Raw genomic sequence first — 23706 nt, forward strand, 5'->3', positions numbered from 1 at the left:
ACAAAGTTAGGAAACTACTGATAAAGCAAAGAGAGCTTCACTCCAAGCCAAAATCTCTCTCAGGCAAACAGAAGCTAAACGATGTCAAAGTTAGCGTAAGGAGGGCTATGCGTGAAGCGTTCAGTGAATTCGAAAGTAAAATTCTATGTACCGACTTGACAGAAAATCCTAGGAAGTTCTGGTCTTACGTTAAATCAGTAAGTGGCTCGAAACAGCATATCCAGACACTCCAGGTTGATGAAGGCATTGAAACAGAGGATGATACGCGTAAAGCTGAAATACTAAACACCTTTTTCCAAAGCTGTTTCACAGAGGAAGACCGCACTGCAGTTCCTTCTCTAAATCGTCGCACAAACGAAAAAATGGCTGACATCGAAATAAGTGTCCAAGGAATAGAAAAGCAACTGGAATCACTCAACAGAGGAAAGTCCACTGGACCTGACGGGGTACCAATTCGATTCTACACAGAGTACGCGAAAGAACTTGCCCCCTTTCTAACAGCCATGTACCGCAAGTCTCTAGAGGAACAGAAGGTTCCAAATGATTGGAAAAGAGCACAGGCAGTCCCAGTCTTCAAGAAGGGCCGTCGAGCAGATGCGCAAAACTATAGACCTATATCTCTGACGTTGATCTATTGTAGAATTTTAGAACATGTTTTTTGCTCGAGTATCATGTTGTTTTTGGAAACCCAGAATCTACTCTGTAGGAATCAACATGGATTCCGGAAACAGTGATCGTGTGAGACCCAACTCGCTTTATTTGTTCATGAGACCCAGAAAATATTAGATACAGGCTCCCAGGTAGATGCTATTTTTCTTGACTTCCGGAAGGCGTTCGATACAGTTCCGCACTGTCGCCTGATAAACAGAGTAATAGCCTAAGGAATATCAGACCGGCTGTGTGGCTGGATTGAAGAGTTTTTAGCAAACAGAACACAGCATGTTGTTATCAAAGGAGAGACGTCTACAGACGTTAAAGTAACCTCTGGCGTGCCACAGGGGAGTGTTATGGGACCATTGCTTTTCACAATATATATAAATGATGTAGTAGATAGTGTTGGAAGTTCCATGCGGCTTTTCGCGGATGATGCTGTAGTATACAGAGAAGTTGCAGCATTAGAAAATTGTAGCGAAATGCAGGAAGATCTGCAGCGGATAGGCACTTGGTGCAGGGAGTGGCAACTGACCCTTAACATAGACAAATGTAATGTATTGTGAATACATAGAAAGAAGGATCCTTTATTGTGTGATTATATGATAGCGGAACAAACACTGGTAGCAATTACTTCTGTAAAATATCTGGGAGTATGCGTGCGGAACGATTTGAAGTGGAATGATCATATAAAATTAATTGTTGGTAAGGCGGGTACCAGGTTGAGATTCATTGGGAGAGTCCTTAGAAAATGTAGTCCATCAACAAAGGAGGTGGCTTACAAAACACTCGTTCGACCTATACTTGAGTATTGCTCATCAGTGTGGGATCCGTACCAGATTGGGTTGACGGAGGAGATAGAGAAGATCCAAAGAAGAGCGGCGCATTTCGTCACAGGGTTATTTGGTAACCGTGATAGCGTTACGGAGATGTTTAATAAACTCAAGTGGCAGACTCTGCAAGAGAGGTGCTCTGCATCGCGGTGTAGCTTGCTCGCCAGGTTTCGAGAGGGTGCGTTTCTGGATGAGGTATCGAATATATTGCTTCCCCCTACTTATACCTCCCAAGGAGATCACAAATGTAAAATTACAGAGATTAGAGCGCGCACGGAGGCTTTCAGACAGTCGTTCGTCCCGCGAACTATACGCGACTGGAACAGGAAAGGGAGGTAATGACAGTGGCACGTAAAGTGCCCTCCGCCACACACCGTTGGGTGGCTTGCGGAGTATAAATGTAGATGTAGATGTAGATGTAGATGTTGAAACATTCTCTCAAGGTACTCACTACCTTTAAGGTGTCATCTTCCATCTCTTTCTTGAGGTACCCTCCAATTTCCACCATATCTATCAAACTTTGTAGAACACATTTAACGCGGTTGTCTACTGTGACAGTCATCTTACTTAAAAATAAAATAAAACATAGGGATAATTATGAAGTCTTAAGGTCAGTGTAGACTTTTTAATATGTCTGAAAATGTTCAGTTACATCTATCTAGTTTGATTACAGTTGAATTTTACACATTAGTGTGGTCTTAGGCTTTTTGTTTGTATAGTTAGTCTCCTGTGTAGTGACCTCTTGGGTACATAAATCACACATTATTTTACTCAGTTAATGAAATGTAGTAGTAATACTGCAAAACAATATTATTCTGTTGTTAATCTCCAAGTCAGGATGATTTTCTCTGTGCCTGCAATGGTTTGAACTGAAAAGAACCACTAAATTCATGAATTCTGTCACTTAAGTAGTTGGGTAAAAATATTTTACATTTGTATTTGTACCACCAAATGTTACTTTTGTTGTTATTGCATGAAATATTCTTCTTTTAAGATCTGGTATGGCAAACAGTAATGGAAAGCAGAATTTAACACTTGTGAATAATTTCTATGAGAATGCTACTGCTTGTGATGATAGTGGTGGCAAACCTACAAAGAAATCACATATGTCACCACATCCGATCATAAGGTGTCATCTCAAAGAAGAAAATTTTGGAGCTTCTGTTTAACACATCTAATGTGAGTATCTGTTATTTTTATAATAAATGCAGTATATAAAAATAACTTGTATAGTCTGATGTTTACATTTTACATTTCAGTTTTCTCATGTGCGTGTACAGCACCACAACAGAGATCCAGGAAGTAAGGAAGACAACTGTCATTTCATCCTAAACTGCATCATACAGGTTTAATGAAAAGTCTATGGATTAGAGGGTATTAGTCAGGCCCGAGAGATCCCACAAATTACGTCTACAAGGCTTTTTAGGTGAATGTGTGCTACATTTTTTTCATCTGTTAATGAAATTGTGGTGAGTAAAGTTCATTTGTATGATAATTTTAGTGTCGAGTAAGTTATTTTTGCTTAGCAACCAACTTATAAGCAGCTTTTCTACTTGCTTTCAAGTTACAGGCAACTTTTAATGTGTGGTTATGAAAATGTGATGATGACTCAGTAGTTCACAATTTTGCTTCACAACAAGACATTATTAGCTGACATTAAAGTAATATTTTATTCTCTTGGAAGAGAAAGAATCAGTAATAACTAACACATACATTCTGATTATTCCAGGGTTTGATAAAGAAGTCAGGAGTTTGTGTTCTATAGCATCTGGCAGAAATTGTTGTCAACTCATATCATTCTTGTAGCATGCTTTTGTTATTCTATTGTTATATTGGGAAGTTGCAGAAAAAAATCTGGTATAAATTTCTTTTTCATTATAGCCACTACAGCATATGGTGTAAATATCCTTGTGTATATCCCATGTCATTTACATCACAAATGGAACCAAGTGATATCAGATGCTTTTGACACACTTTTTGGAAATCATTAAGGCAATGATCTCCCTACAGGCTACTATATCAACTGTTAACTACAGGGTACTATTTTTTTCTGTAAATGAGCAACTTTCAGGCTTAGCTGCAATGATCAGCCATTGCAGGTGCTTGGGTTGCAATCTGTTGCCTCTGATCCTAGTACAAAACAGATGTGTCCCTCACCAATTACGTTGTGTAAACCAGTAATTTGTGTATAGCTATGTATTTGTGTATAGCTATTATCTCCCTAACAATAGTGCAGAAGCTGCCACTCCGTATGAGTTGATATGCAATCCGCATGCCTCAAGGTGCAAATAATTCATTAGGTGTCGAAATGCTGGACTCATGGAAATGAAAAAGATAACTTGTGTAATACATATATGTGGATTTAAATGTTAAATGAATTGAGGCAGTGAGGACCACAAGGTCCTAAAGTACATCATAATCGATACTAAGATTTTAGTATGTTTGCATGATTGTTACATCTATTGTTCTTATGGTGAACCAGTTTTATTCATATCTGTAGACCCACCCTATATGTGAACACTTATGAAAAACTGCCTCACCAATTTCTTGGACATTCATTTCCACAATGGCCCAAAGCACAAAGCTTAGTTTTGTTGCTCTACACTGCTCAGTTTCTATCTTAGGTTGGGTATGTCATTAATGTAGTAGTAGTATTTCATAATCAGAAAGATATCAGTGGTTTTATCTGGACCTCAAGCCACAGAATGTGCTTAATGAAAATTATAATAAGTAGGACTATGAAGTGTTTGAACAGCTCATAATTGTATGTTTAGTGCATTTAGTTTCTTTTCATTATGTACTGATTTTAGCCACACATTAATTACAAAGCTTACAACTGTCAAAAGACAGCATGTCAATAGGCTAGTGAATTTTGTGAATTAACACCAATATTAATATAATCCTAAATATAAATTAATATTTCATGACATAAATAGGGTAGATCATATTTTCATATGAAATGTGAATGTAGTTAAAAAACAGATGAGCCCTACGAGACTGGAAGTTTGTCTACAACTTCGATTTTCACAAACTTTGTGCCTGTGCTTTGGGCTCATATCATTCTCAGTGCCTCAGTTGTATGAATGCATCAGAGATCCTTTTATAACTGGGAACAGTTGAGGTGATAGTGTGCAGAAAACTTATATGGGATAAAGTAGGATTATGGTATTAGAGCCATACTTACTTACCTTAAAACGATGTGAGAACATTCTGGCAATTAGCTGTTACTCATTTGTTTGCTTTTACATAAATATAAAAAATCAGTACTTTCATTATCAGAATTCACCACCCGCTTTACTCCTGAAATGTTTCACACTTCTTGGACGAAAACTGTACCCGCTGTCTGAGGCTACACAACCTCTGCCATCCTCAGTGCTTCTGGGATATTTCTTAGCTACTGCAATCTTTTCTAGTAATTTGTGTTGACTTGACAAGCAGTCTGGTATAATGATGGCTCTACAGTTTCTCTGAACAACAGAGCCTTTAGCCCAGGGGTGTCCAGCCTTTCAGCTTTCGTGGGCCACATTGGAATAAGACACGTATTTTTGGGCTGCACATGATATACCTAACACTAACAGTAACTTCTGAGGAACAAAAATGGGGGGAGGAAGCAGTCAGCTGTATTATACGGTTCACACATATAAGTGATTTAGAATTAATTAGTTTATGATTATTTATTCTAAAGAAGCAAGATGGGATTAGTTTGACAATTTATATATGTGATTTCATTAAAAGTAGATATACAAGTAGTTAAAAATCATAAAATTAATGTGGCATGAGACATAGAATTTGGGAAACTAATATATAAATATCACATTAAATCAAAGTGACTGAAATTCACAGGGTGTTCTCGAGGCATTCATCTGAGATTTTGGTTCTGTTTTTACTCTTTGTGTGCTTAACCCCTGAGAATAGTTGTTCACAGATGTGCTTGCTTCCAAACAAAGATGACATATGTAGCGTATGACTGTGCAACAAGGTGTGGGCCCTACTTGTCTCTGGGCAGATATGATTTATAAAAGACCAACAAAGATACAAAGTCAAATTTCCCTTTAATTGAATGTCAGATTGCGACTCTAGGTATTCCGTCTGAAAATCTTCTGGCAACATATCTATATTGTTTGTAAAACATGTATAAATACAAACAATCTGATATTTTTTTTCAAAAATCGCAAAACTGATATTCCAATTCTCACACCAAATCAAAAAATATAGCTGCGTAAATCGTCCCGTCTATAGGATCATGGTTGGCCAAAGTGTTGTAATTTCAGTTTCATTTGGAATGCAATTATTGTTAGGAACATTGTACTGATAAGTGGGTTTCTACCTTGAGGGCACCTATTTCAGTCACTTACATGAGTAGTCAATTCTACCAAAAGTGGTAAATCTGCCACCCATTTGGCACGATCAAGTTCTGGAACAGATTTTGCTTTTGATTTCATTAATTATGTTATAAAATCTGTCTGATCTTGAATGAGCCACCCTACTTCTGTAAATATATAATGTCACCATACTAAGCATCCAAACTTCTGAGAAATTCCTGGAAATGATGATGATTCAGCCCCATAGGAAGCTTGTCTGTGGAATCTAGCTGAGTTGAATTATCTTGTAAAAAGAGATATATGGATGAATAAAGCTACTACTACTACTACTACTACTACTACTACTAAAGCTCAGTTCTTTGTGCTGATCATCTACTATGGTCAAAGCAGCACACAAAAGTAAAAAAAAGAGTTCATGAAAGCTCATTATAGAAATGTTCATTTTCAAATATGGCTCTTATTTACAGCAGTGGATCTGAAATCAAATTAAATCTGTTGTAACAGAATTATGGTACTGTTAGGTAGCAAACTTTGGCAGTAATTGCAATCAGCTTGAAGATTTCTAACTTTTGCCAACATGTAGTCATTGGGACTGTGATGAAACAGGTTCTTTGTTGCAATTTTACAGAAATAAAATGAAATTTCCCTGTAGTTCCATTAATCAATGCCATTGTACATCTCTATTACTTTAGTTTTGCAGTTGCAACTGAAGTAGCCAAAACATAACAGGCCAGTGCATCTGATGAATTGGTTGGTTATAAGAACATCTCAATTTTCAAAATATCAAAGGAGTCATTTTACATTACTACATATGTGCCTTCAGTGTGGGTTATTGTAGTGATACGCATTAAACCATATATTCAGATTATCATATACAGTCTCTGCCAGTGGAATACAAACAACATACAAGATGAGATATGTCCTTTACGCATGCTGCCTGGAATAGACAGCAGATAGTCACATTATGATACAGTCAGTACAAGGTCTTCTTCCACCATACATTGAGTATACATTTGTAGAAGAAATAAGTGAACATGTTATACTACATGATTTATATATTTAGAGTCTAGGCACCAGTTTATAGTCTTTTATTTCTTTTCTCAGTGTTGATCAGACCATTTGAGCTGAAGCTGCTTGGTCACAGAGTACAAAGGAGAATGATATCAAGAGAGTTATCATGTGGATACATCACTGAAGTCAAACAAAACGTAAGAGATAAACAGAGTGTACCTCAAAGAATACTTTAAATTTTAATTTGCAAATCTCATGTTTATGACAACTGCTCTTCATTTTTGTTGTAAATTGATTGGAAGTGCAAATTGCAGAATATTTTAATTAAGTTACTTACATCTTTTTTATATGGATATATACAAACTTTATCAATAAGTTAGATGCCAATTCATAAATCAAAAGTCACCTGTGGGAAAGAAAGAGTTACCCAAATTTTAGTTTTGTGATTGCTTTCAAAAATTGATTCCATATTTACTAGATTTGGTATTTGGCAGATGGTTTTAGTAGTAACATTATTCACAACTTTCAGTACTGAAGTCTGTTTTAATGAAGTTTCTTTCTTTTTCTAATATTACACTTATAAACTTCACACTTCTTTCTGAATCGCAGTTGGATTATTTGCATCTGCTTTTAGTGGAATTGCATTAATAAACCAAAGTTGACCACTGCCTACAAATTTATCAGGATGTCTGTGTCAAGCTTCTAGCCATTAATACTGTAGTCAAGCATTACAGGATTGTTTTTCATACTCATCTGGAAGAAGCTAGTAAATAGAGATTATGTTCAAGTCATCCTGTTTCTTCCTACAGTCAGTCAATGATGAATTTTTTGGATACATTACAGTAATATCAGCAAAGACCTGCAGATTGTTGCTGTCAGGTTATTTAAGTGTAGAGAGAACAAAAAAGATCCTGTCGTACTTCCCTGGGAAATGCCTGATGATGCCTACGTCACTGATGTACACTCACAGTCCAGGGCAGCATCACTTAAAAAGCATTCCAGCCACTCACATATCTGTGAATCTATTTCATATGCCCAGACCTTCAATAACAGTCTCTGTTGTGTCACCACCTTAAAATTTTCAAAGAAATGAAGAAATATGGAATTTTGTCAGTCTTGTTTGTAGATAGGTCCACAGTCACATCACATTTCAAAAGAAAGAATTGTCTATTGTAGCCTGTAAAATTTTCCGTCTACTTCCTGGTATTGGCGAATTTCAGCTGTGAAGTCATTATGAAGCACCTACCAAACATACCAACCACAGAGAAGAAAAATGTATAAAAGGAATATAAATTCCTGGAAGGAAAAATACACAAAATAAGGGAAATACAGCCACTTACCTATAGAGAATTGGTGCATGGCACACAGAAATATGTACGAGAAAAAGTTAACACTAGCTTTAAAGCTCTTGCTGTTTTTTTGGTAAGAGTACACACACTCACACACACAACCACACAGTCTGTGTAATTGTGTGTGTCAATGTGTGTACTCTTATTAGAAAAAGAGCAAGAGCTCAACAGTTAATGTTACCTATTTTCTGTTATGTGTTACTGTGTGCCACATATCAATCCTCTATAAGTAAGTGGTTGCCTTTTCTTTATTTTATGTAAAATGTATAGCTTGTACAACATATCTAAAAATCATCAAATGGCATAGCCATGAATTTGACACATGTTATATGTTACCGTCCAGTACTTACAAGTAAATCAGCGCAAGGGATACAATTCAGTTTTGATCAGCTTTGGTGAAACATCTTCTTGAAAAAAACATTGAATTTAATACTTCTAAATAAGAACTGTTGAAATGGTAACAGATACAAAAAAACTTAAATAAAAACAACATGGTTTGTAATGTATGTTACAACTGTGGACCCATATTTGTCTAAAAAGTCTTTTTTTTTCTTTTTTTTTTTTAAATCCCCTCCTCCATATACCTTGTGCTTCATTTTGGCATTTGATTAATAGCAAAGTCTGTATATGGACATAACAGGTGTATAATTAGAGGTTCGTATGTGATAAAATGTGGTTCTTCAATCAATGTATGTCAAATTCATCGTTACACATTTATTGTACTTTCTGTTTGTTTGCAAGCTGTAACCTTTTCAGACTGAATATTGATTTGATAGCATTTATATAATATACAACTGGCACTCATTTTACTTGGCTCATTTAGCTATAGCTTCGTAACCTACATTACATGTACCGTAATTCAAGAATGCGTCTGTGCTAATATTCACTCACTTCTTGTTCCTTAATTTCTGCTCATAATTCAAATGATGACATTCATAGTTTGTATGATGATGCCAATGATTTCTCATATGTCTATTCTATTTTCCTCATTGCATGTAAGATGCAGCTGACATTCCTAGCATAATGATTGAAGCTATGTCTTTGTAACCAATCTTACAGGTATTGTAATTTGGATTTGCTTCAATGATAACATCCACTACTTCCGTATTTTTATTTCGCTTTCTCTCCTTAGCAAGATTAATGTGAATTCATAATTTGCAACACTGAAGTCTACTGAATAGATATGCTACTCATGGCTTTTTCTGATAATAATGGTGCTAGAGAGTATTGTATATGGACTATATCCTTCTCACTATGTGGATAAACATCTCACATTCCTGTTATTAGGCTTATATTAGTCTGATGATATAACTAATGTTATGTATGAGGTGCTACCCAAAATATCTGAGAATGTCATTTTAAAAATCAGAAAACTATTCTTACACCTGAATGTCCTTCGACATTCTCAAAGTAGTCACCTGAAACATGTATGCAATGATCCCAGCATTGTTTCCATTTTTGGAAGCTCTCCCGGAAGTCCACAGGGTGAAGAGTGTTCAGCACCCATTGCAATTCCATTTGAACTTCTTCAGTTGAATCAAAACGCCACCATTGGAACATCATTTTCATCATCAGGAACAGATAGAAGTCACATGAGGCTAGGTATGGTGAGTAGGGAATGTGGGGGACCATTGCCACGTGGTTTTTTGCCAGGAATTCCTTCATAACAACCAAGGTGTGCGTGCATGCATTGTCATGGTGCATCAATCAGTCATTTTTTCCCCCATGGCTCTGGCTGTTGACATCAAATATTTTCCCTCATTCACCTCAAAACCTTGTTTGTAAAACTGCCAATTGACATTCTGACCAGGTAGAACAAACTCCTTATTGACTAGTTCCTGAATGTCAAAAAAATTATCAACATTGACTTCATGTTGCTGAGGACTTGTTAATCTTTCTTCGGCCTTGGAGAAAATGGTGTTTTCCATTGTGATGATTGCTGCTTTGTTTCATGCTTCGTAACCATAGACCCATGATTCATCACTTGATATGACTCTACATAAGAGTCCTGGACAGTCTTGAACTCTTCGTTGCAGCTCAGTACATGTCTGAATCCTGAAGTTTCAATGGTTGATGCAGAGAAGGTGAGGGACAAGCTTTCATGTAATTTGTTTCATGTTCAGTTCTTGCCTAGAATTTGTTGATATGTACTGTATGACAGCCTCCAGCCTATCACAAATATCGTGAATTGTCTGCGCTCGGTCTTCATGAATCATATTGCACACTTTCATGATAGTTTTCAGAGTTATCAATGTTGACGGTTGGCCAGAATTTTTCTCATATTCCACAGATTCTTGCCCATCATTCAAGTACTTGAAACACTCAAATGTTCTTGCTTGTCTCAGTGCACTGTCACTAAATGTCTCTGGTGACATGTTTCAGCTGAAGTGCCCTTCCAATTGAAACAGAACTTGATGCATATTTGTTGCTCCTTCATTTTATCCATTTCACAATTCACAGAAGCACTGAAACAAGTCCTGATGCTTAGCAGTATGACTCACAATAGCATGCACCAATATCTAATATTGATCTTCATCAGCCCCCCCCCCCCCCCCCCCCCCCCAATGTGCACCTGTTTCAGATGTTGAGTGGACCTGTCACACTTCTTTTTGTAGAGCATGATGCACTGGTGAGCTATTGTGGCCTTAAATTTATCACAGCCAGCTCATGATGTGTATGTCACCAAAACTTTCTGCACTCTGGTGGATTTGTCTTCGGTAGTGGGTAGTTGGCATTTGTGTTTGCGTGCACAGTGTGTGCACCCTCCAGGAAGGAGCAGTAACATGTCGTGTGAACCTTTGGCTGTGGAACCACTGATGCACACCTTACCTGTGACTCTACATTGTCCTACAGCATCTCCTGCTTTACACTACCCCAAATAAACTAGAATTTATTCTCTATTTTTTGAAACTGTAGAATAGTTTTCTGTTTCCTGTTTCATAAATGTGAATGGAATCATTGATGGGATTTTCCAAGTTCCATAATCCTTTAATTTATGTAAGAGTAGCATGTGAGTGACATAATGGAAAACCTTTCTTAAATTAAAGAGAGTAATTATTGTTGTGTTTGAGTGCATTAAATTATGTCTGCTGGTACTGAAGAAGCTTCTATGTCATGCTGATTATTTAACATATCATAGGTACACATTACTCAAAATATAAAAAAGTAGAGGATTTATTTTTTCCTGTAAGTTCTTTACACTGTTATCTTTACAGCAGGCTACTGAAGAGATGGTACTGTCATAAATAGTGGTACAAAAATTTTTAAGTTTGATTATAGAAACTTTTAGAAATGAATTTAGGGTTTTTCTTCAAAAAAGCATTTTATTTTCAAAGTTAGGTCACTAGAGTAATATGCTTTTTAGTTGAGCATGTTTTAAGGCAGTATACAAAATTTCAGCTCTCTATTTTTAATAGAAAGTGCACCAGAACATGAAATAATTTAACTCTCGGGAAATTCAAGTTAAAGTAAAAACTTGCTTTTTCTATTGAACTTGCATGGACTAATGCATCCCAGGTCCATATTCATCTTGTTTCCTGTGTTTTTCTTCTTCCCTTCTCTTTTTCACACTTCTTCCTCTTATTCTTGCTTTTTTGGTGGCTTCCAATGCTAATTTTTCTGCTTTGAAGAGTCTCATTCTGTCAGTTGCTATTAGAGCTCTATGCATATTAAGTCCACCAGACAATCCATCAGTTCCATAACATGAAGCCTTGACGTAACAGTTTCTTTGTGTCTGTTCTCATATTCAGTTGTTGAAACTTTCATTTGGATTTTGAGTCCTACTGTGTAAACATTTCTCTAATAATCTTGTGTCACTAAGATCACTATATATAGGTTTTATAATTTCCATTATATCAAATGGCAAATAATTTTTATGGTGGTAGGTATCACCTGGTGTAACAGCCCACTGGTAGCCACATGGGTTGTCATATGAGGAGAATTTATGAAAGAAGGTAGCCCATACTGACTTTTTCATTCCCTCAAGGTATTTTTATTTTGTCTGATGACTTGTCCATAATAATACTGCAACCTGTCTATTTCTTTGTCTGTAAGCTGACCACATCCACTAATGCAGTTACCATCAGCTGATTTATTTCCCTTCAAATTCCTCTTCAAGTTCCTCGGTCTTGTACCTAACCTTTTCTGGACATGTCCAACACATTCTATTTTTTCAATTTTTGTGTCAGCATAAGGAAAGGATTCACAAACTTTCTGGTACCCTTGTGAGTCTCCATCTCCTAGGTAAGATGCATACATCACACCATATATCCCTACTGACCTGTGAAATATTTTCACAACACCTTCAGATTCCATCCCTCTACTATAACCACTAAAATTAATCAAACATTTATGATTTTTCATTTCCACTAGTACAGCCATGATGGTACTTGGTAATACATTCCACATTGTCCAAGGAGGTAGCTGTCACTACCCCATTTAGTGAGCTAGGGCCTCTTTGTTGCCAGGACGCAGCCAGGGCTGCAGACATACATGTATTGCTGTCATTCAAGTCTACACTTTCCTGAACAGCATTTTTCATATTATCATTTGCTACTTCTTGTAAAGTCTGTAGAATAACTTTATCATACCTGTGAAACCTTGTAGAGGGAGGTAAGTCCATAACAGCACAGAAAGTTTGTGCATGTCTGTACTGTTTGCCTATACTTGACATAGCATAAGCAAGTTTAATGATTGTGTTATATACTCTCTGTTTAGTTATGCCACCAGCATACTCACATTTGCTTAAATCACAAAAATTACTAACAATTCGTAATTTTTATGCACAACCTCTGCTAGCATGTATCTCCTCAACTATGTTCACACCACTATTGCCACATTCCTTATACTGCAAAGCTTTAATTATTAGTTCAAATAGAGCAGAGAGTTCAACAGTAAAACAACCTGAATCAGCAGTTTGTATCTCTATATTATCAGCATTAATACTGTCAAGCCCATTGTCCATATATTTCAGTTTTAGCTTCAGAGCACTTGGGATAGCTGAAGCTGATTCAAGTATTGCATCATGTTGTATTTCAGTATTGGCAGAGTTAATTTATGTTGTTTAACACTGAACTTCTTAATTCTTCCATTTGCTTTCAAGGGAATAAGAAACTCACGCACGCAATTACTTCATTGTAAACAAAATATTCACACCAAAACAACAGCAAACAATGTTTAAACCATCTGTATAAGCAAAAGGTAGGCAACCATAAAGCTTTTGCAGGTTATCCAACTTAAGGAACTAAAAAATCATAAAAACAAAACAAATGAGAGCAAAACTTTATTTTTAAAAGAGCTAACTGTGGGCCATGGGGACGTCATGCTGAGTGTAGCTGCTTTTAAATTCCTTTAATTTTGGTACTTTCTGTGTTCCATTTCCTGGAAGTAAACTCTTTCTCATTCAGAAAATTACAGAGAATTTTTTAAGACAAAAATTAAAAAATCGATTTTGTGACAGTTCTTCATGTTCAAGTCTGCTTAAGCAAATAAGTACACTGTCATCAACCAGGAAATGGAATATATTCCAAACTAAGTATTCAGTCATAACAAAGACCTATTTTATCTGGAAAGAAATTTTCACTCTACAGCGGAGTGTGCGCTGATATGCAACTTCCTGGCAGATTAAAACTGTGTGGTGGACCAAGACTCGAACTCGAGACCTTTGCCTTTCGTGGGCAAGTGCTCTACCAACTGAGCTACGCAAGCACGACTCACGCCCCGTTCTCACAGCTTTACTTCTGCCAGTACCTCGTCTCCTACCATCCAAACTTTACAGAAGCAGGTACTGTTACAGTGTTAGCATCCTGTGGTGGTATAGAATCTTCCTGGCATAAGTCACTTGAAGCATAAAAATAGAACCATCTTCTGATTGTTTTGGTTGCAGGCCCGGGTAGGTACCCAGTCTGCTGGATATGGTGTCAAATACTCCTTCTATTTCACTCAGCAAAAAGTTGATGGCAGTAGGAATTTTAGCAGTTACTAGCCCAACGTCAAAGTGCACTGCCAAGATAAATGGATTATTTGTGACCTGATTGGTGAATACACAGTTATCTGCATTCACTGGCTGAAGTCCAAAGTTGCAAAAAGCTGCTGTTAAATGTTGGTTCCAACTCCTGGAAGCTTGGTTCAGGCCAGAAAAGCTTCGATTTAGTTTACACATGATTTGTCCCATCTTCAAATTCTTTTGGTTAGTTCATATTCTGCAAAATTTCCATAAAGGAAAGCAGTTTGGCCATCAAATGAGTCAAGAGACATGTTTCTTGGTGCTGCAATGGATAACACTATAAAAATTGAGTCAAATCTAGTTACTGGGCTATAAGTCCTATACCTGCAACTTGCTTGAAACTTTTAGCTGTATGTCTATCTATGAAATGTGGGGCATCATCACTGTTAGAAAACTTGTTTATATACATCCAGTGGTTATCACTGACTTGGTTATGGGCAGGTAGATCCACAAATGTCCAGGTTTAGTTAACTTCTAAGGAACTAATTTCACCATTCATTGCATATTTCCATTTTTCTGCCTCATCATACATAACTGCTTTGTCACATTTTTCTGGTTCAACAGTATCAAATTGTGGATAAATGATTCTCATATCTTGCTGGCAATCTTAATGATCTGCAATCTGCTAACTGATATTTCCTATCAGATTGAACAGCTTCATCTGCTGCTGCCTCATGTTCACTGATATCATCAGAATGTGCATCATTGTCTCTCTCTTCACACACTTCTGTAGAATCCTGCATCATAGGAGTATTTTAAAGGTTGTGTTCTACAGAAGCTAGCTTATTTTCAATTAAAATGAAGTCCACTACCCTCGGTTGTTGATATTCCGTGTGTGCTGCAGTTTTCTGTAAAGAGTCTTACTGTAGAAGTTACATCATTGTGGAGTTTTACTTGTCTTCAGTGTGGAAACCACACATGATAACCTTTTGCATTTTGGCCATAACCAACAAAATACCCCTCCTCAGCCTTTGCATCCCATTTTTGCCACTTCTCTTTAGGAAAATGGACATAAATTTTGTCATCAAAAGTTCTGAGGATATTTAAGTTAGGTTTTCTCCATAGCCACAGTTCGCATGACATAACTCTCATTTCTTTACTTGTCCCAGCTCACTTTAGTGTGAATACTGCATAATTCACAACTTCTGTTCAACATTTTTTCTGGAAGTGCACTTGCATACATACAAGTCCTGGCTAACTCAACAACAGTTCTATTTTCCATTTCAGTGACTGTGTTCTGTTGTGGACCGTATGGCATGTTTTCTGGTACAAAATGCCATGCTGGTTAGTCAAATTGTTAACCTCTTTACTGCAAAACTCTAAACCATTATCTGTTCTTAATGTCTTTATGCCTCTGCACAAATGTTTTTCACTTCATTTAAAGAAATCTGATCTGCTACAAGCTGCTGCGAGTCTGTATTTGAGGAATTAACTGCGACCATAGTACTCTTAACCACTTAAAATAACTGATGAATCCACACTTGGTCGAGGGTAACCTCCAACACCATAGTTTTGCAAAGCTGATGCTGAATATGCCACCAAAATACAGAATATCATAGATGTGACTGAAAGCCTTGTAATGATTCCCTGAAATGTGGCGTAAATGTTGAAGATTCTTGACTGCAAGCCATGGCAAAATGAGTGCACTTGATACAGCTAGAGGGTTGTTGCTGTCATTGTATTTCACCACATTCTGTCTAACCATGTCTCTGACAAATCTAACAATCCCTTATTCATCTTTCAGGCTAATATTGGGATTGGCAGGCATTCTAATATCATCATGCCAATAAAATACGTTTAGTATTGTCAATTCATACAATGTATACATTTTCTGAAGATGATATGAAGCTGCACAATGTTATAAAAGCCATCAATATTTGCATTCATAAAGCTCTTGCATCAAATGACTTGAAATGTTTTCTTTCAAATTTTGCAATGCATCAATTTCATATCTGTCCAAGATCATGTTAATTATTCTACAATAAATATTATCAGGGTACAGTCCAACTTTCCAGAATCATGGAAAGTTTTAAAATTACGACATCCTGCAATTCATAGAGATTTCAAAATAGTGAGCTATTAAAAGTTAGGTAGCAGCTGAATGACTGTACTTTAGTGTGACAGAATACATGCAGGTAAATTCTATTTCACTGCGTGAAGCTCAGTCAACTGCAGGAGTTGCTTTTTAATGTGAGAGGTAACTGTTGCTGTGAGGTAAGTGTGTCTTATTTTAGCAAGGAGCTGCTCCAATTGATGTGGAAGCTCTTGGCCGAGGTCTTGTCCACTGGTAGTCAGCACAAAAGTATCTCCTTCAGCAGTAGGAGGTTGTACACAATTCTGACAACCTTTGTACAACAGTTTTAGTTGCACCAAACCAGGGTTCATACTATGTCCGCAGCTATTTTAAAACCATTTTTATTTTTGCAAAATACAGAATTCAATTTTGCCAATAATTTAAAAATGTCTGTTAGGTTACAGAACTGATGAAGCACATTGTCTGTGATGTATGTCCACGTAATTTCCTAGTGCACAATCACCGATGCAGAGGAACAAAAACACTGAGACAAAAGTATTTTGGAAAATACATGTATGCATGTCTTTTGTCATTTCCACACATTGCCTCATTGTGCAAGCAGTCTCCTATGCATACCTTACTCTGGAGATTGTACTGTGTTTATTTCATTGATAAAGCAATAAACATGAAAACACAAGGAGACTATGAGGAAAACTGTTGCTAATTAAGAGAGGTATGAGAAATAAAAAGTGATGGTACCTGTCATTTCCAAATATCAGGAGCTCACAATGAGAATTTAGATTATCTGCTTGAGAAACAGCAGCAATAAGGCTGGTAATAAAATTTTGTTGGCTGGTAACTGGCATCAAGTACACCAGTTGGAACCATTTATTTCACAATTCCATACAAAGCATGTCAGTGTTTATTCCTAAAACTGAGAAATATTTTAAGGAGGTTCTTCATCCTCCTGTGATGTTTAATTGACTTTGCAATAAATCATTCGCATTTTACTTCATAAAAAGTACAGTGTGTTTCAACAGAAAATTTATGTTTGACATGTCAAAATAAAATAGTGTGTGAAGTCTATCATCAGAGTCGTTATTTATTGTTGAAATATGCAGATTAGCAATTTACTTCTTATAAATAATATCATTTAAATGCAATCGTTTACATGATGAACAGAATTTTCCATAATGGCTCAGCATGTAGACACCGCAATGACTGCACTGCTTGCATATGTAGCTCTTCAAATATAAACTTTCTTTTGAGATACACTGTAGTTTACACAATTTCCATCAAAAGTGATTGTGTGTAGATTAACATTCTAGTCCTTGACAGAGCTTATAATGCCATAGACCCCAGAATCCATTAGAATGGAGACTGTGTTTCCCAATTTTTTAGTTTTTGTAGTATCAGTGTCTATTATTTCAATTCCTAATCATATCTTCCTGAAGAGCTCTACCTACCCCATCTTTTTGCTTGCTCAGATGTCAGGATCCTCAGTTGTTGTGCTACTGAGTGGCCATACTAAGGATATCCATCCATAGTTTTCATATGCACTTTTCATAAACTTTAGCACTTCTTCTTCTGTGTTTTTGTACTGTGAGACTTAAGGGCATCAGATCTCAAACTTTAATCTTTGTAAGGGGTCAGTCTGTATGACAGCTCCTTATCAGCAATGATCTATAAATTTCAGTGTGCACATATGATTTCCACGTGACACATAAGACACAATTACTAAGCACATGCCTGAAATATAACATGGATTGTGGAATGTTAGTATTATCCTTTGATGCATGCAAGAACTGTTCTGACAAGGTTACATTTACAGGAACTGGTAATGTAACCCCAGTTTTAATGTTGGTGTCATCTGCTTTTGTGTTCATTGGGGTGACCACTTGTAGGAATGCTGAGCCACCTTTAAATAGGAACTGTGATAAGAAAACATGCATGTCACATGCAAAAAGGATACATGTTAAGCAAATAAGCACACAGCGATAAAGCAGGAAACGGAATGTACTCCAAACTAGGTACATGAGTCATAACAGAGACGTATTTGTTTGCCTGACTGTCTATATGCCTCACAGTACTTCCCATCCCCTCCCCCCCTAAAAGTGGATATTTCAGGACAAACTTCCAGGCCTGACACGTATTGCATGTAGTGTTGGAGAAATAAAGTGAGTGTGCTGAGGGTGTTGTTTCTTCGGTGACCCAGCATCACCTAATGCTACGTCTACTGGTGTAGGTAGGTGAGGGTTAGTTCCATCTGACAGCAGTGTAGGTTGGTCAACTTACTGCCTCATAGGCACTGAGTGATTGTAGGTGTACTGGCCCACAGCATTTTCCGTCAGTGACAAGTAGGCTTTCTTTATCAGTGGAAACCTTGGTCAGTTTATTTTTAATTAAGGTTATCATTGTCTGGGTATTATAACCCATAATGAGGCATGCACCCATACAAGGTGTTTGTAAGTGGTGTTCAAAGAAGTCTGTGCATTACGTCACATGAGTGCATGTAGCAAAGCCTTTATGGATTAAAATAGGGGGTTCCATATGGTGGGACACTAAGGATGAACAGGTATTGGAAATCATCATCCTCTTGGACAGTTTCCAGCCACTGGATGGGTCTGTCGGGAACACAAGCCTATCCATTGTGTTCTGTCTTTCCACCATTCCCCCTCTTCCACCTTCGTCCAGTTCTCTCCTCTTCTCATCACACATTCCTCCACTCCCTTCACCCATCCATCCCTTGGTCTTCCTCTGGGCCTCTTCCCCTCCAGTTGCAGATCAAACATCCTCTTTGGAATTCTTCCCTCATCCATTGTCTTCATGTGTCCATACCACTGCAGTCTTGATTTTTCTATCCTGTCCTGTACTGGTTCCTCCTTTAGTCTTTCCCTCACATACACATTTCGCAATCTGTCTCGTCTTGTTACACCCAACCTGCTCCTCTGTAATTTTTCTCTCTATCTACGTAATTCTGTAGCTCTCAATTCATTCGAGCAATCAATCATTCATGATAGGAAACTGTACAAGAGATATGATGTAGGAAAGCTGTGTGTGGGGTATTTCAATTGTTGTTCATTTGTGACACAGGAATGAGATTCACTTTTTCATGATGGAGTGTTCACTCAGTATTTAAGGCCATATAATGGGCAGGCCATATGATGAAGAACTGTTTGTAGTGGTGTGTAGGTATATGTTACTTAGAGAGGTGGTCCTTCAGCCATATGTCTAGTTAAAACAGTTCTTGTTTTAGAAATATATTTCTGGGCACCTTTTATTTCCTTGATCATGGAGAAACAAAATTTATGGGATAGATTGGGGTGCAGCAGAATTATGAGTGAGTTCTTCAATTTACATTTTTAAACTTAGCACAAAGTATTACACAATACTTTACCTTTCTTAAAGAGCTAGATTTTGGTGAAACACATAGATATAAAGAAGTTGTTGCCGAAATCTCAAGCAGAGAGTTGTAGTTCATTCTTTCTCTATATGTGAAGTGAATTATAAATGTGTTCTCCATTTCTGTGCTTGAAATTGCTCTGTCTCAGAAATCAGTAATTTACTGCATTAGCCTATAAGAGGTGTATGAGAGATGTTCATGGCCATAAGCCAAGGCCAAAACACAGAATGGCCTTTGAACATTGCTCTTGTGGTACTGACATAAGATACTGTGTAGAACAAATGCTTTCAAGCATGGCACATGTGAACATACAAGTGATGTGATTGAGGGAAGCTGTGTGTCAGATGGTTCAATTCCTATCACATTTGTGATACAGGATTGAGATACACTTTTTTGAGGTGGTGTTTTCACTCAGGAGTGAAGGCCATTAAACTGAATTGAATTGAATAGAATTTTATTTGATCCTGTAAGATTACATTGTGTACAGTAAATGTACGTGTAATATAGGACATGCTGAAGTATTAACATTCTTTATCACTTATTTTTCTACACCTTTAGCTTACATTTTTACATCACTGATAATGAGTAACAATATATACAAATTTAATGGCATAAGTATTCTGCAACACTGAAAAACTCTTTTTCAATGAGATAGTCTTTAAGTTTCTTTGGAAAGTCATTGTGAAGTACACTATGTTGCAGGGTTTTGGGCAGACTTCTTAGTAGTCTGATACCAGAGTACTGGGGTCCTTTTTCTAGCATTGCCAGTCGGTGGGGTATGCTCCGTACTTCATTCTTCTTTCTTGTATTGTGGGTGTGTACACTAACATTGTAATCCAGTCCTAACTACCTTTTGTGATGCACATTATTGTTTTGTATATATACAACGATGAAAAAGTTAAGATACCTAAATTCTTGAAACAGTTTCTGCATGTTTCAGAGGTCTTTCTTCTTAAAATGGTCCTAATTGCTTTTTTTTGTAATGTGAACACTCGTTTTGTCTCTTGTTTGTTTGAGTTTCCCCACATAGTCACTCCATACTGTAAGTATGGTTCGAAAAGTCCATGATACACTGTACACAGAAGGTTCTTGTCTGAATACTGTGATAGCTGCATCATTAAGAATATGACAGAGCTCAGTTTCTTACAGACATTATTAATATGTTTTTTCCATTTCAGTTCATTATCCACAAGAATACCTAAGAATCTAGCAGATTCTACTTCTTCCAGCCTTGTTCCATCAACCTCTAAATCCATGTCTACAGCCTTTTCCTTGTTTTTAAACACTGCATAGATAGTCTTTTTTAGATTTATAACCAGTTCATTTTCCAACAGCCATTGAGCTGTGACATTTGCAGATATGTATGCTCTTCCCTCAAGCTGTTCCATATTTTGGTCACTATTTAGTATTGTCATGTCATCAGCATACAATATTTTCTTTTCTTCCTCCTCAACACCTATATCATTAACAAATACATTAAATAACAATGGCCCCATTACCGAACCCTGCGGCACTCCATATTTGATGGATGTAGTTTCTGATTGGTACGAGTTTCCTAATGGTACATACTACTTGCGGTTGCACAAATATGATTTTATCCATTCACCTGGTTGCCCCCGAATGCCATAGTTGTTTAATTTTTGTATCAGAATTTCATGGTCAATGGTGTCAAATGCCTTTGAAAGATCCAGAAACATTGCAGAGACAACCTTTTTCTCATCTAAGGACTGTAAAATGTATTCTGTTAGACTGACAATTGCTGATTCTGTAGATTTACCCTTTCTGAAACCATCTTGTGAGGTCATGAGAATGTTATGTTTGCCCAAATAGTTAACTAATCTGGCATACATAAGCATTTCTAGGATTTTTGAGAAACCTGATATCAGTGAAATTGGTCTGTAGTTGTTGGGATCATTCTTACACCCTTTCTTGTACACTGGCACTACCTTCGTTATCTTCAGTTTTTCTGGAAAAATTGCATCTCTGAAAGAACAGTTTGCTATGTTCAGCAGTGGTGTTATTATCTCCTCACATACCAGATTTATTACATGATTTGATATTTCATCATCACCAGCTGATTTCTTGGACTTCATTTTCTGTATACCATAGTTTCCACAATTCATCTTCTGTGACTGGTCTTAAGAACATTGTACTGCATGATCTTTTTGGTACCTTAATACCCTTCTGTTTTTGACTATTTCTTTCCAATTTTTGGGTTTTCTACTACACCGATATAGTTATTATTCAGCATGTTTGCTATTTCCATACCATCTGTGACCACTGTGTTGTCTACTTTAATTGACCTAATACCTTCTTCTTTGTTTGACCCATCTTTTTCCTTTCTTTCAGCATTGATTGCATTCCAAGCTGCCTTTGCCTTGTTTTTTGAGTTCGCTATAGTGGTGTCAATTGCTCTTGCTTTCGCTTCCCTTATTGTTTTTCTATACTTCTTTTTTAACATTTTATATTTTTCAGCTTCGCCCATCCGTCTCACGTCCTGAAGCTTCCTGTGCTGTTCTAGTATTTCACTGGTAATCCACTGTGTTTGATCTTGCTGCCTTTCTTGTCTCTTTACTTTGGGAAATGCTACACTAAAATGGTACTTAATTGTTGAAATAAATGCATCATATTTTTCATTTACACTCTGGGCCTGTAGGGTTTCATTCCAGGTTTCCTTACTTAACATTGTTCTAAAGATGTTGATATTTTGTTCACTGATGATCCTAATTTCTTTGGTTCTTTGTTTTGGTTCTGATACTGTGTCATTACTTCTGCAAAAGCTGATTAGTTGTCCATGATGATCAGATATTTCTGTCTGAACTACATGTGACTCATAGTTACACATATTAGTAATTATGTTGTCAATAATTGTCTCACTTTGTGAAGTCACTCTTGTTGGTGCAGTTATTGTCACTTTCATGCTATGCTGTATTAACAATTCTTCAAAATCCTGTCTTATTTTTGTGTCTTTTCCCATGTCAATGTTGAAGTCTCCACATATAATAAGATTTCTCTTCATATTCATTCTCAATAAGCTAGCAACTTTTTTTAGAAAGATGCTAATATTGCCACATGGTGACCTGCACACACAAAACACTCTAAAATCCTCTGCCACTATACCAGTAACTTCAAAGTCTTTTTCTCTAGCTATGGGAAATGTAGCAGCTTCACTGTTTACATTCTTTGATAGAGTACCTGTTTTAATATATATACAAACGCCACCACCCTTATATTTAGATCTGCAGAAGTAACTAGCTAGTTTGTAATCCTTTATTGCCACATTATGTATTTTACTTTCAGTTAGTCCATGTTCACTTATGCATAATATGTCTGCTCTTACTTCACTCAGGAGTACTTCTGCTTCTAATTTTTTGTTACCAAAGTATTGAATATTTTAATGAAGTACTTTTATGTAATTTTTCTTTTGTTGGTTTACATGTTGTGAGCTGGACTCTGGGGCAAATTCTTTAGTATCGTCTTTTTTTGTATGGTGCTTATATTTTTCTTTTCCAGCTGGAGTGTATGATTTTTCACCCCCTTCAGGCCATATTAGTTTCCCTTGCATCTAATGATTTTGCAGACATCTGCAAACTTTCTGCTGAACGTTACAGACCCCAGTCTATTTAAATACAAGCCATCCTTCGCTAGTGAGTTTTCACATAGGAATTTGTTTGGGTCTATAAAAATTGCCTCAAGACGATCACATTGTTCTTTAAGAGCACAGTTTATTTTGGCAATATATTTTTCACTCACCGACCTTCTGTTTATGATTCTGCTGCATACACATTTCTTGCAGAACGAATCATGTTTCTTGTTTCGCTTGCCATTTCTTCCTCACTGCTGCTCCTTAACGAATTCGTTCCAACATGTATAAACACCCCATTATAGTTATGTCTGGTTTCAGAATCTGGTTCTGTAGTATCTTGTCTTGCATTTACCATATTTTTAAAATGTTTACCGAGTTGATGCATTCTAATACCAGGTTGTACGTCGATCTTGCAATTGGGGACAGCGACATTCTTCAGCAGCGAATCGCCAATTATTAAAAAGTCATTTTCCTTTCGTTGCGTATCTGTCGCCTCGTTTTTCCTTTTGCTGTATGTCACCACCTTCCATTTA

Source organism: Schistocerca cancellata, chromosome 4 (assembly GCF_023864275.1).
Source record: "Schistocerca cancellata isolate TAMUIC-IGC-003103 chromosome 4, iqSchCanc2.1, whole genome shotgun sequence".
Lineage (NCBI taxonomy): Eukaryota > Metazoa > Arthropoda > Insecta > Orthoptera > Acrididae > Schistocerca > Schistocerca cancellata.